We start from the raw sequence: 15,000 nt of genomic DNA on the forward strand, positions 1-15,000 counted from the left end.
AAGTCCAAAAAATTTTCTAAGTCCAGAAAATTTTCTAAGTCCCACAAAATGGAACATGATGAAGAAGATACAGAAGTTGAAAATTTTTCTAAGTCCAAAAAATTTTCTAAGTCCAGAAAATTTTCTAAGTCCAAAGTGTTGAAACAATTTCCAAAGGCCCATAGGTTGCACTGAATTTTCCTAAGTTGGCCACAAGTACCCATGAGGTATCGAGAAGGTTCACCCGAAGGACATAATATGTCCCAAAGTACCGATAGAGTACCCACAAATAGCACCGCGTTGGCCTAAGTTGGCCAAAAGTACCGATAGAGTACCCACAAATAGCACTGAGTTGGCCTAAGTTGGCCAAAAGTACCGATAGAGTACCCACAAATAGCACCGAATGGGCCTAAGTTGGCCAAAAGTACCGATAGAGTACCCACAAGAAGCACTGAGTTGGCCTAAGTTGGCCAAAAGTACCGATAGAGTACCCACAAATAGCACCCAGTTGGCCTAAGTTGGCCAAAAGTACCGATAGAGCACCCACAAGTAGCACCCAATTGGCCTATGTTGGCCAAAAGTACCGATAGAGTACCCCCAAATAGCACCGAATGGGCCTAAGATGGCCAAAAGTACCGATAGAGTACCCACAAAGAGCACCCAATTGGCCTAAGTTGGCCAAAAGTACCGATAGAGTACCCACAAATAGCACCGAATGGGCCTAACATGGCCAAAAGTACCGATAGAGTACCCACAAATAGCACCCAGTTGGCCTAAGTTGGCCAAAAGTACCGATAGAGTACCCACAAATAGCACCCCATGGGCCTAAGTTGGCCAAAAGTACCGATAGAGTACCCACAAGTAGCACTGAGTTGGCCTAAGTTGGCCAAAAGTACCGATAGAGCACCCACAAGTAGCACCCAATTGGCCTAAGTTGGCCAAAAGTACCGATAGAGTACCCACAAATAGCACCGAGTGGGCCTAACATGGCCAAAAGTACCGATAGAGTACCCACAAATAGCACCCCATGGGCCTAAGTTGGCCAAAAGTACCGATAGAGTACCCACAAATAGCACCGAGTGGGCCTAACATGGCCAAAAGTACCGATAGAGTACCCACAAGTAGCACTGAGTTGGCCTAAGTTGGCCAAAAGTACCGATAGAGTACCCACAAATAGCACCGAATGGGCCTAAGTTGGCCAAAAGTACCGATAGAGTACCCACAAGAAGCACTGAGTTGGCCTAAGTTGGCCAAAAGTACCGATAGAGTACCCACAAATAGCACCCAGTTGGCCTAAGTTGGCCAAAAGTACCGATAGAGCACCCAAAAGTAGCACCCACTTGGCCTATGTTGGCCAAAAGTACCGATAGAGTACCCACAAATAGCACCCAGTTGGCCTAAGTTGGCCAAAAGTACCGATAGAGCACCCACAAGTAGCACCCAATTGGCCTATGTTGGCCAAAAGTACCGATAGAGTACCCACAAATAGCACCGAATGGGCCTAACATGGCCAAAAGTACCGATAGAGCACCCACATATAGCACCGAGTGGGCCTAACATGGCCAAAAGTACCGATAGAGCACCCACATATAGCACCCCATTGGCCTAAGTTGGCCAAAAGTACCGATAGAGTACCCACAAATAGCACCGAGTGGGCCTAACATGGCCAAAAGTACCGATAGAGTACCCACAAATAGCACCGAATGGGCCTAACATGGCCAAAAGTACCGATAGAGCACCCACATATAGCACCCCATTGGCCTAAGTTGGCCAAAAGTACCGATAGAGTACCCACAAAGAGCACCCAATTGGCCTAAGTTGGCCAAAAGTACCGCCAAGTAGCACCATAGAGGCCCGAGTAGAGCGAAATGTGGGCCAAATTGAACATTTGAAAATTTTTACAAGTCCAGAAAATTTTCTAAGTCCAGAAAATTTTCTAAGTCCAAAGAGTTGGACAAATTTCCTTAGGCCCAAAGGTTGCACTGAATGTTCCTAAGTTGGCCATCAGTACCCATGAAGTATCGCGAAGGTTCACCCGAAAGACACAATATGCCCTAAAGTACCCACAGAGTACCCACAAGTTGCACCCAATTGGCCTAAGTTGGCCAAAAGTACCGACAAGTAGCACCATAGAGGCCCGAGTAGAGCGAAATGTGGGCCAAAGTACCGAGTAGTTGCAACAAATGCCCAAATGGATACCAAAATGTGGTACCAAGCACCTAACTGTTGCAACAAATGCTAGCTTTCTGAGCAAAAGCTGTGGACCAATTTCGTAGAAGAACCGCCTAGGCGAAAAGGCAAAAATCGCCGAAGCTGGCCCGCTCGCAGAGCTCGCGGGCCAGGAGATACTCATAGGGCGATTTACTAGAGTGGGGAACTTGAGAATTTTTGTGTCCGAGACTTTGGGCAACTTCGCGGCCGCCCCCTTAAAGTAAAAGATTTTCTCTGGGTGCCTAAAATTCGCAATTCCCGCAAAGTCGGGAAGACGTTAAAGTTTTTGACCAAAAAATGGCCATCGATTTAAGGTGATTTTCCAATAAGAAAATGCTTCCTATTTTGAACTTTTTCGAATATTTCCTAAACTAAGCGTCGGAGCACATGGCCGTGGAGGAACTTTTGGTAGCTTTTGGCAAGGGCTATCGGATGAAATAATGCGAAAGGCCATCGGAGCGATATTGGATAAATGCGGGCCCATAAACGTACCTAAGAAGTGAAAATTGGTACCTTGCACGCAGGATGCAAGAAATGCTTGAGTGTTAACCAACATCGGTACCAAGTACCTAGGTTATATCGAGTGCGTAGATGGAAGTCGGTACCGAAGGGAAACCTTCCTAGGCTAGGTGCACGCAAGTGAGTATGGATCGATCAGTAGAAAGATGGGAAGCCATAGGAAACCTTCCTAGGCTAGGTGCACGCAAGTGAGTATGGATCGATCAGTAGAAAGATGGGAAGCCATAGGAAACCTTCCTAGGCTAGGTGCACGCAAGTGAGTATGGATCGATCAGTAGAAAGATGGGAAGCCATAGGAAACCTTCCTAGGCTAGGTGCACGCAAGTGAGTATGGATCGATCAGTAGAAAGATGGGAAGCCATAGGAAACCTTCCTAGGCTAGGTGCACGCAAGTGAGTATGGATCGATCAGTAGAAAGATGGGAAGCCATAGGAAACCTTCCTAGGCTAGGTGCACGCAAGTGAGTATGGATCGATCAGTAGAAAGATGGGAAGCCATAGGAAACCTTCCTAGGCTAGGTGCACGCAAGTGAGTATGGATCGATCAGTAGAAAGATGGGAAGCCATAGGAAACCTTCCTAGGCTAGGTGCACGCAAGTGAGTATGGATCGATCAGTAGAAAGATGGGAAGCCCAAGGAAACCTTCCTAGGCTAGGTGCACGCAAGTGAGTATGGATCGATCAGTAGAAAGATGGGAAGCCATAGGAAACCTTCCTAGGCTAGGTGCACGCAAGTGAGTATGGATCGATCAGTAGAAAGATGGGAAGCCATAGGAAACCTTCCTAGGCTAGGTGCACGCAAGTGAGTATGGATCGATCAGTAGAAAGATGGGAAGCCATAGGAAACCTTCCTAGGCTAGGTGCACGCAAGTGAGTATGGATCGATCAGTAGAAAGATGGGAAGCCCAAGGAAACCTTCCTAGGCTAGGTGCACGCAAGTGAGTATGGATCGATCAGTAGAAAGATGGGAAGCCATAGGAAACCTTCCTAGGCTAGGTGCACGCAAGTGAGTATGGATCGATCAGTAGAAAGTGGGAAGCCCATTACCAAATGCCCTAGTGAAGACCGTAAACGAATATCATGAACCGATAAGGAGCACCAAATGCCCTAGTGAAGACCGTAAACGAATATCATGAACCGATAAGGAGCACCAAATGCCCTAGTGAAGACCGTAAACGAATATCATGAACCGATAAGGAGCACCAAATGCCCTAGTGAAGACCGTAAACGAATATCATGAACCGATAAGGAGCACCAAATGCCCTAGTGAAGACCGTAAACGAATATCATGAACCGATAAGGAGCACCAAATGCCCTAGTGAAGACCGTAAACGAATATCATGAACCGATAAGGAGCACCAAATGCCCTAGTGAAGACCGTAAACGAATATCATGAACCGATAAGGAGCACCAAATGCCCTAGTGAAGACCGTAAACGAATATCATGAACCGAGAAGTAGCAACGAATGCCTGAAAAAGTACCAAGTCCTCGGTATAGAGTAACGAGAGTTAACCGCCGTGATGTATGCAATGTGGGCAGCCATTGCATGGGTTCTGGACTTGGTTCGCGAATAACTTTTTTGCTAGACATCGGACAAAGTTGACGTGGAAGAACGAAATGTAGCATTTGATGCCACCTATCCAAAACTTTTTCAAGATTGAAGATCCGATCGATACAGCCTGAGTTATAGGCAAAAGTTGGTGCAAAAACGAGCATTTTTAATGGTGAAAAATCGGTACTCCTCGAATAGCTCCTGTTGGAAGCATCGGACCACATGGTCGTGGAGGAACATATTGTAGCGCGCGGTGTCAAGTATCGACACCCAAAACCGCATGTCCGATGGACGGAAAATGACCAAGTTATAGTGAAAACTTGGTTGCACCAAATTCCCGAAGAAGTGCAACGGGAAGGTGAATGCGATGGTTGTTCGTCGAATAGCTCCGGCCACAGACATGGTAGCGATTAGTGGTGCATGGAAGAAATCTAGCCACAAGTGCCATCTACCCATGGCCAGAAGAAAGTGTGGCCATATCTTGGATACCGGCGGAGCTATGGGGCAAATATGGGCCAAAAATGGTGCAAGTTGGACCAAAAATCCGAAAAAGTACCTAGGTAAATGCGATGGTTGTTCGTCGAATAGCTCCGGCCAGAGACATGGTAGCGATTAGTGGTGCATGGAAGAAATCTAGCCACAAGTGCCATCTACCCATGGCCAGAAGAAAGTGTGGCCATATCTTGGATACCGGCGGAGCTATGGGGCAAATATGGGCCAAAAATGGTGCAAGTTGGACCAAAAATCCGAAAAAGTACCTAGGTAAATGCGATGGTTGTTCGTCGAATAGCTCCGGCCAGAGACATGGTAGCGATTAGTGGTGCATGGAAGAAATCTAGCCACAAGTGCCATCTACCCATGGCCAGAACAAAGTGTGGCCATATCTTGGATACCGGCGGAGCTATGGGGCAAATACGGGCCAACAATGGTGCCAGGTGGACCAAAAATCCGACCAAGTGCGCGAGGCGCTTTCGTGAATAGCTCCGGCCACAGACATGGTAGCGATTAGTGGTGCATGGAAGAAATCTAGCCACAAGTGCCATCTACCCATGGCCAGAAGAAAGTGTGGCCATATCTTGGATACCGGCGGAGCTATGGGGCAAATATGGGCCAAAAATGGTGCAAGTTGGACCAAAAATCCGACCAAGTGCGCGAGGCGCTTTCGTGAATAGCTCCGGCCAGAGACATGGTAGCGATTAGTAGTGCATGGAAGAAATCTAGCCACAAGTGCCATCTACCCATGGCCAGAAGAAAGTGTGGCCATATCTTGGATACCGGCGGAGCTATGGGGCAAATACGGGCCAACAATGGTGCCAGGTGGACCAAAAATCCGACCAAGTGCGCGAGGCGCTTTCGTGAATAGCTCCGGCCACAGACATGGTAGCGATTAGTGGTGCATGGAAGAAATCTAGCCACAAGTGCCATCTACCCATGGCCAGAAGAAAGTGTGGCCATATCTTGGATACCGGCGGAGCTATGGGGCAAATATGGGCCAAAAATGGTGCAAGTTGGACCAAAAATCCGACCAAGTGCGCGAGGCGCTTTCGTGAATAGCTCCGGCCAGAGACATGGTAGCGATTAGTAGTGCATGGAAGAAATCTAGCCACAAGTGCCATCTACCCATGGCCAGAAGAAAGTGTGGCCATATCTTGGATACCGGCGGAGCTATGGGGCAAATATGGGCCAAAAATGGTGCAAGTTGGACCAAAAATCCGACCAAGTGCGCGAGGCGCTTTCGTGAATAGCTCCGGCCACAGACATGGTAGCGATTAGTGGTGCATGGAAGAAATCTAGCCACAAGTGCCATCTACCCATGGCCAGAAGAAAGTGTGGCCATATCTTGGATACCGGCGGAGCTATGGGGCAAATATGGGCCAAAAATGGGTAAAATTGTACGGTCCAAAGCCAAGGGTAAATTTTTTTATTCCTCTAATAACTTCTAGCACAGACATTGAATCGGTTGGTGATGTATGGATGAAATGTAGCAAACAGTTGGAACTACCCATAAAATCTTAAAGATTGACGATCCAACGTATAGAACCGGAGTAATGTGCGATACTTGGTGAAAAATCGAGTGAAAAATTAGCTATAAACTGTTTTTGGCCCATAACTCGAATACTAGACATCGGAAGGGGGGGTCGTAGAACGATTTTTTGTTGCCCTATCGATTCCCTATCGAACGAGCAAAAGTTGTTTTTTTGACCAAAAAGGACCCCTACTCTAGTAAAATTGGCCTGATTTTACTAGTCCCCGGTACCCGTACAGGCAAAATGAGCAAAATGCTCAAGTATGAATGGTTTTTGGCCCATAACTCGAATACTAGACGTCGCAGGGGGGTGTCATGGAACAATTTTTGGTAGCCCTTGAAATTATCTATCGAATGACATATACTTGATTTTTGGCCAAAAAGTTCCCTAGACTAGTAAAAATCGCATCATTTTACTAGAGTCGGGTACCCTGGACGAAAAACCGCTATAATTGCGGTTTTTGGCTAATAACTCGAATACTAGACGTCGCAGGGGGGTGTCGTGGAACAATTTTTGGTAGCCCTTGAAATTATCTATCGAATGACATATACTTGATTTTTGGCCAAAAAGTTCCCTAGACTAGTAAAAATCGCATCATTTTACTAGAGTCGGGTACCCTGGACGAAAAACCGCTATAATTGCGGTTTTTGGCTAATAACTCGAATACTAGACGTCGCAGGGGGGTGTCGTGGAACAATTTTTGGTAGCCCTTGAAATTATCTATCGAATGACATATACTTGATTTTTGGCCAAAAAGTTCCCTAGACTAGTAAAAATCGCATCATTTTACTAGAGTCGGGTACCCTGGACGAAAAACCGCTATAGTTGCGGTTTTTGGCTAATAACTCTAATACTAGACGTCGGAGGGGGGTGTCGTGGAACAATTTTTGGTAGCCCTTGAAATTATCTATCGAATGACATATACTTGATTTTTGGCCAAAAAGTTCCCTAGACTAGTAAAAATCGCATCATTTTACTAGAGTCGGGTACCCTGGACGAAAAACCGCTTAAGTTGCGGTTTTTGGCTAATAACTCGAATACTAGACGTCGCAGGGGGGTGTCGTGGAACAATTTTTGGTAGCCCTTGAAATTATCTATCGAATGACATATACTTGATTTTTTGACCAAAAAGTTCCTAGACTAGTAAAAATCGCATCATTTTACTAGAGTCGGGTACCCTGTACGAAAAACCGCTATAGTTGCGGTTTTTGGCCAATAACTCGAATACTAGACGTCGGAGGGGGGTGCCGTAGAACAATTTTTTGTAGCCCTTGAAATTACCTTTCGAATGATATATAGTGGTTTTTTGGTCAAACAGTGACCCCGAGACTAGTAACCCTCCATACACAAAACCGCCTAAAAAGTTTTGGTTTTGCAAAATTTTGAAAAGTGCGTCAAAAAAATTTTTTCAAAAAGTACCAAATCGTGATCAGAACTCACTATAGACCATAAAAAGTGAAATCCGATGGTCATTTGCAACACTTGGTCAATCGAGAAAAATTTCACTTTTTTACTAGAGTCGGGTACCCTGAACGAAAAATCGCTCAAGTGATGGTTTTTGGCCAATAACTCGAATACTAGACGTCGGAGGGGGGTGCCGTAGAACAATTTTTTGTAGCCCTTGAAATTACCTTTCGAATGATATATAGTGGTTTTTTGGTCAAACAGTGACCCCGAGACTAGTAACCCTCCATACACAAAACCGCCTACAAAAACTTTGTTTTGAAAAATTTTGAAAAGTTCAAAAAAATTTTTTTTTCAAAAACTACTAAAACGTGATAAGAACTTACTATAGACCATGAAAAGTGATATCCGATGATAATTTGCAAAAGTTGGTAACTAGTAAAAAATTTCACTTTTTTACTAGAGTCGGTGCAACGAGAAAAAAAAAGTCCGTGATGGAGAAAAATGGCACGTTTTCCACGCCTGTACGCTTTCGTTTTCTATATAGGGGGTAGGTGAGCCAGAAGCATGAATTTGACTGAGTACGTATCTTTATGAATTGGGCCCTTCTAAATCGATTGAGACTACCCCCAGGACGATCGGACGACTGCTTCTGGCTCAAAATGTGGTTTTTAGATTTTGATCGTCAATTATGAGAGAAAAAATCGATTAGAAGTAAAGATACGAAATGCTTGGTCTAAGTTGGGAAACGACTTCGGATATTTGTTGGACGTTGTCGTAGAAGGTCCGAGGACCAAGGAAAAGTGATTTCCAAGTGGATTTATGCACTATTAGTCGATGGTAAGATGTGAAATTAGTAGAACTTACCATACAGTTTGCGAAGTTGAAGCAATCGGTTGGTGAATATGGTACTGTCTGTCCAATTTGGTGGTTCGGAATGAGTGAAACGATGTTGATGATGGATAGACGTTCCGATTGCCCCCGATCGGGGAACATATAGTGGTCTTTAAGGTCCAAGTACCTATGTTTTGGTAAGCAGAACTGAGAGTTAAAGGATGAAAGTCGGCCATTCCTAATATCATCCTATCGGTGGTTCGCGAGTTGTTTGAGGACCGGAGCAGCTCGCGATGAAACGGTCCTAGGGTATTGGTTATCCATCCAAGGAAGAGTAAATGCGATCCTAGATGTGTGTCGTTGGCCGTTCTACCGGTATCGCCTATCGATGAGATATCGACGGGCATGCCTTACTCGAAAGTTGAATTCTAGGATCGATGGTCAAACAGACCTATGAGCGATAAACCAAACTGAACACGTATTGATGTCGGCTTTTCCTATCATTTGATGCCGCAGGTTGTTTAGGGACCGGAGCAACTTGCGGCCGAGACGGTCCCCGGGGGTTTCTTTCTCCAAGGAGTGGAAACTATTAAGCAAGAGTTGTAGCAAGATACGATCCTCTGATGTGTCGTTGGCCGTTCATGCGGTATCGCCTGTCGATGAGATATCGATGGGCATGCCTTACTCTACCGACCTTCTAATTGAGAGTATTAATCAGGGATCGATGGTCAAACAAGACCAATGAGCGATAAACCAAACTGAACACGTATTGATGTCGGCTTTTCCTATCATTTGTCGCAGGTTGTTTAGGGACCGGAGCAGCTTGCGACCGAGACGGTCCCCGGGGGTTTCTTTCTCCAAGGAGAAGAAACGATTAAGCAAAAGTTGTAGCAAGATACGATCCTCTGATGTGTCGTTGGCCGTTCAAGCGGTATCGCCTGTCGATGAGATATCGATGGGCATGCCTTACTCTCCCGACTGGATTACTGAGAGTTTAATCAGGGATCGATGGTCAAACAGACCAATGAGCGATAAACCAAACTGAACACATATTGATGTCGGCATTTCCTATCATTTGTCGCAGGTTGTTTAGGGACCGGAGCAGCTTGCGACCGAGACGGTCCCCGGGGGTTTCTTTCTCTAAGGAGTGGAAACGATTAAGCAAAAGTCGTAGCAATAATCGATCACCTGATGTGTCGTTGGCCGTTCTTGCGGTATCGCCTGTCGATGAGATATCGATGGGCATGCCTTACTCTCCTGACTGTTTAATTGAGAGTTATAATCAGGGATCGATGGTCAAAAAGACCTATGAGCGATAAACCAAACTGAACACGTATTGATGTCGGCATTTCCTATCATTTGTCGCAGGTTGTTTGGGGACCGGAGCAGCTTGCGACCGAGACGGTCCCTTCCCGAAAGATGGTGAACCGAGTCGTCTGGCGTAAAAACCGGACGACTCGAAAGGGCTTGACCCTTTCAAGTGAGCGATAATCACATTCTACGCTCAGTTCGACAGCTACAAGGCAATCACTCGCTATGTTCAGAGCTAATACATGCAACATGCCGGCATTGTTTCCACCGACGCATGGATTCAAGACTGGTGCACTTATTAGTTAAACCGTTCGCCTCCGGGTGTTTCGAGTTCAAGTCTGGATGAGGATTGATCTTGCTGGTAATAGCTTGAGCCCCTGAATAAGGGGTCGAAGCGTACATCTTGAGACCATGTACAACATATTACCAAATCGGCACCATGGGTTCGGGTGCAAGTGATGTAACCGTGAAAGATGTTGAGCAGCCCAACATCGGTTTACACACGCATAATAGGAAGGCAGCGCTGTCGACTGGTCAGTCGTGTAAGAAGTGTGCATTATCGATCACAAATATATTGGTGATCTGTAGGTTGCGCATACACCATGCCCGGTGTAAAGTGCCGTGGTCCCCCCCGGGGGGCTGCATCAAACCGTTCGCCACGCGAACTACCCAATGGAACGAACTCTATGCATTTAATAAGAAGAAGAGATGATAATGAAACACGGTCGATTTAAGAGTTGAAAACGTTGAAATACCTATAAGCAAGTCTTAAGTTGGTGGTGACCGTTACGCCCCAACAAATTGGTGCCTTACCCTACACCAAAGAGCCATTCAACATGGTTCAAGTGAGCGATAATCACGCTCTACGCTCAGTATGACAGCTGCAAGGCAATCACTCGCTAAGTTCAGAGCTAATACATGCAACACGCCGGCATTGTTTCCACCGACGCATGGATTCAAGACTGGTGCACTTATTAGTTAAACCGTTCGCCTGCGGGTGTTTCGAGTTCAAGTCTGGATGAGGATTGTTCTTGCTGGTAATAGCTTGAGCCCCTGAATAAGGGGCCGAAGCGTACATCTTGAGAGTAAATGTACAACATATTACCAAATCGGCACCGTGGGTTCTGGTGCAAGTGATGTAACCATGAAAGATGTTGAGCAGCCCAACATCGGTTTACACACGCATAAGGGGTTTATTGTTATCTGTAGGTTGCGCATACACCATACCCGGTGTAAAGTGCCGTGGTCCCCCAGGGGGCTGCATCAAAACGTTCGCCATGCGAACTACCCAATGGAACGAACTCGATGTATTGAAAGAGATGAACAATTAATAGCGAGAATAGGGGCCCGGAAGCAATTCCGCGGCCCTACGGTCGATTCAAGAGTTGAAACGTTGTACAATCGTGGATAGCACCTAGTGCTAATATGGTGAGAGATAATGTGTGAGGAAATTTAGTTTCCTAAAGTTTAGTTAGTGGTTTCCGTTGTGCCCTAACAAACTTAAAGTTGGTGGTGACCGTTACACCCCAACAAATTGGTGCCTTACCCAACACCAAAGAGCCATTCCATATGGTTCTAGAGAGAGAGAGTTGTGTGGAAATTTATTTCCCACTAAGCGAGTGTGTGTCTGTAGTGGAACGAATTCTGGTTGATCCTACCAGTAATATACGCTTGTCTCAAAGGTTAAGCCATGCATGTCTAAGTACAAACATAAATGAATGTGAAACCGCATAAGGCTCAGTATAACAGCTATAATTCACAAGATCATCCTACCACTAGTTACTTGGATAACTGTGGAAAATCCAGAGCTAATACATGCAACATGCCGGGACTGTTGCCCTCGCGGGTAGCTGAACTGGTGCACTTATTAGTTAAACCAATCGCCTCCGGGCGGCTTGAGTTGAAGTCTGGATAAGGACGCAGATCGTATGGTCGCTTGTCGACTGACGACAGATCTTTCAAATGTCTGCCCTATCAACTATTGATGGTAGTGTAGAGGACTACCATGGTTGCGACGGGTAACGGGGAATCAGGGTTCGATTCCGGAGAGGGAGCCTGAGAAATGGCTACCACATCCAAGGAAGGCAGCAGGCGCGTAAATTACCCAATCCCAGTACGGGGAGGTAGTGACGAGAAATAACAATATGGACCTCTCTAACGATGGTCCATAATTGGAATGAGTTGAGTATAAATCCTTCAACAAGGATCAAGTGGAGGGCAAGTCTGGTGCCAGCAGCCGCGGTAATTCCAGCTCCACTAGCGTATATTAAAGTTGTTGCGGTTAAAACGTTCGAAGTTGATTGCCCGTCCAGACACGTGACCGCCACGGGCGCCCGGTTACACGCCGGGGCCGTTCGTGCGCGCGCTCACGGCTGCGACTCACAATGGTGTACTTGGGCGTTACTCTGTGAACGAGTACCGTGCTACCGGTTAACTCCGGCACGGGCTCCTCATGGTGCTCAAGATACTCACATTTACCTTGAACAAATTAGAGTGCTCAAAGCAGGCTAAGACAAAGCGTCCGGCCCCCCCGTGGGGTTGGCGTTGGCCGAGAATAATCTTGCATGGAATAATGGAATATGACCTCGGTTTATACGATTTCGTTGGTTTGTCAGAAACCTAGAGGTAATGATTAACAGAAGTAGTTGGGGGCATTGGTATTACGGCGCGAGAGGTGAAATTCGTAGACCGTCGTAGGACCAACTGAAGCGAAAGCGTTTGCCATGGATGCTTTCTTTAATCAAGAACGAAAGTTAGAGGATCGAAGGCGATTAGATACCGCCCTAGTTCTAACCGTAAACGATGCCAATTAGCAATTGGGAGACGCTACCCCTATTCGGTGCTCTCAGTCGCTTCCGGGAAACCAAAATCGGGTTCCGGGGGAAGTATGGTTGCAAAGTTGAAACTTAAAGGAATTGACGGAAGGGCACCACAAGAAGTGGAGCTTGCGGCTTAATTTGACTCAACACGGGAAAATTTACCAGGTCCAAACTTATCGAGGTAAGACAGATTGATAGCTCTTTCTCAAATTTAAGGGTAGTGGTGCATGGCCGTTCTTAGTTCGTGGAATGATTTGTCTGGTTAATTCCGATAACGAACGTGACTCAAACATGCTAACTAGAACGCTGTCAGCAGTGCGCCTCCGGGCGCACCTGACGTTACAGCCGGGCGGCGCCTTCACGGGCGGTCGTCGGCTACGTTTGCCCTGCTTAGCGGGACAACTTGTGTTTAGCAAGCTGAGAATGAGCGATAACAGGTCCGTGATGCCCTTAGATGTTCTGGGCTGCACGCGTGCTACAATGTGGGTCGCAGCGTGTTCTCGCCAATAGGCGCCCCCATTCCGAGAGGAACGGGAAATCACTAAAATGCCCATCTAGTCGGGATTGGGGACTGCAACGGTCCCCATGAACCTGGAATTTCTAGTAAGCACTAGTCATTAGCTAGTGCTGATTACGTCCCTGCCCTTTGTACACACCGCCCGTCGCTACTACCGATGGATTATTTAGTGAGGTTTCTGGAGGCTTACCTTCCGCGGTTCCTTCGTGAGCTGCAGCTGGCATGGCTGAAGTTGACCGAACTTGATGATTTAGAGGAAGTAAAAGTCGTAACAAGGTTTCCGTAGGTGAACCTGCGGAAGGATCATTACTGATGATCGTCCGCGAGTGACCAACCATGAGCTGCCTTCGGTGTAGCTCGGTCGCTCGCTTGCTATGTGTCAGAATTTGTTGAAAGCCAACTCGTTCGTTGTACACTTTGATGGGTGACCATCACTGTGTCTCCGTGCCGAGCTAGATCTCCCCTAGCCGTAAGGCACTTGAACGCCCCTTCGACGACGAGTTGCATGTGTGTGGTATGTGTCAGAATCTGGTGAAGCTTTCTGCATGTGATGTGCCTTGTGTGGATCCGTGGCCATTGCATTGTGTCTGGTGCTTAGATACCCAGACACTTAGAACGCTTGCGCGGAAAGCAAACTCGATCGTTGTACACTTTGATGGGCAACCATCACTGTGTCTCCGTGCCGTGCTAGATCCCCCCTAGCCGTAAGGCACTTTGAACGCCCCTTCGACGACGAGTTACAAGAGTGTGGTATGTGTCAGAATCTGGTGAAGCTTTCTGCATGTGATGTGCCTTGTGTGGATCCGTGGCCATTGCATTGTGTCTGGTGCTTAGATACCCAGACACTTAGAACGCTTGCGCGGAAAGCAAACTCGATCGTTGTACACTTTGATGGGCGACCATCACTGTGTCTCCGTGCCGAGCTAGATCTCCCCTAGCCGTAAGGCACTTTGAACGCCCCTTCGACGACGAGTTGCATGTGTGTGGTATGTGTCAGAATCTGGTAAAGCTTTCTGCATGTGATGTGCCTTGTGTGGATCCGTGGCCATCGCATCGTGTCTGGTGTGTAGGTACCCAGACACTTAAGCAAACTCGATCGTTGTACACTTTGATGGGCGAGCATCACTGTGTATCCGTGCCGTGTAAGAGCTCCCCTGGCCATCAGGCACTTGAAAGGTCCTTCGACGACGAGTTACAATAGTGGTGTGTTAGATACGTCAGATTACGGTGTCTACTAGTGTGCAATACGTATCCGGCTACGGCACGGAACGAACGGGAACTGTGGTGCAGACAAACAAGAGTTAAGCCTATTAGTCATTAACTCTAAGGACGGGGCCATGGGGCGGTACACAAAGGATACGGATGAGCGAGTATGCAGGCCCAATACTCAATAGCTCGATCCGATCCAAGCACATGAGTTGACTGCGGCGCCAGGTTAACCAATGTGCTAGATTCTATTTGGCCAGTAGAATCTTGTGTCTTAAGCGATTTGATACCAAGACACCAGAACGAAAGTTAGTTGAAGAGTTATTAAACTCTTATGAAGTATGGTTGTGCAATCACAACTTATGACTTTAACCTATAAAGTGGATATGGACTTGCAATTATAACATGGAATCTCTACACACCCCATGAGCTCGATCCAATCCACGCACACGAGTTGCCTGAGTAGCGACAGGTATACCGATGTGCAATACGTATCCGGCCACGGCACGGAACGAACGGGAACTGTGGTGCAGACATACAAAGAGTTAAGCCTACTAGTCATTAACTCTAAGGACGGGGCCATGGGGCGGTACGCAAAGGATACGGATGAGCGAGTATGCAG

The sequence above is a fragment of the Anopheles funestus genome (genome assembly GCF_943734845.2).
Source record: "Anopheles funestus chromosome X unlocalized genomic scaffold, idAnoFuneDA-416_04 X_unloc_48, whole genome shotgun sequence".
Lineage (NCBI taxonomy): Eukaryota > Metazoa > Arthropoda > Insecta > Diptera > Culicidae > Anopheles > Anopheles funestus.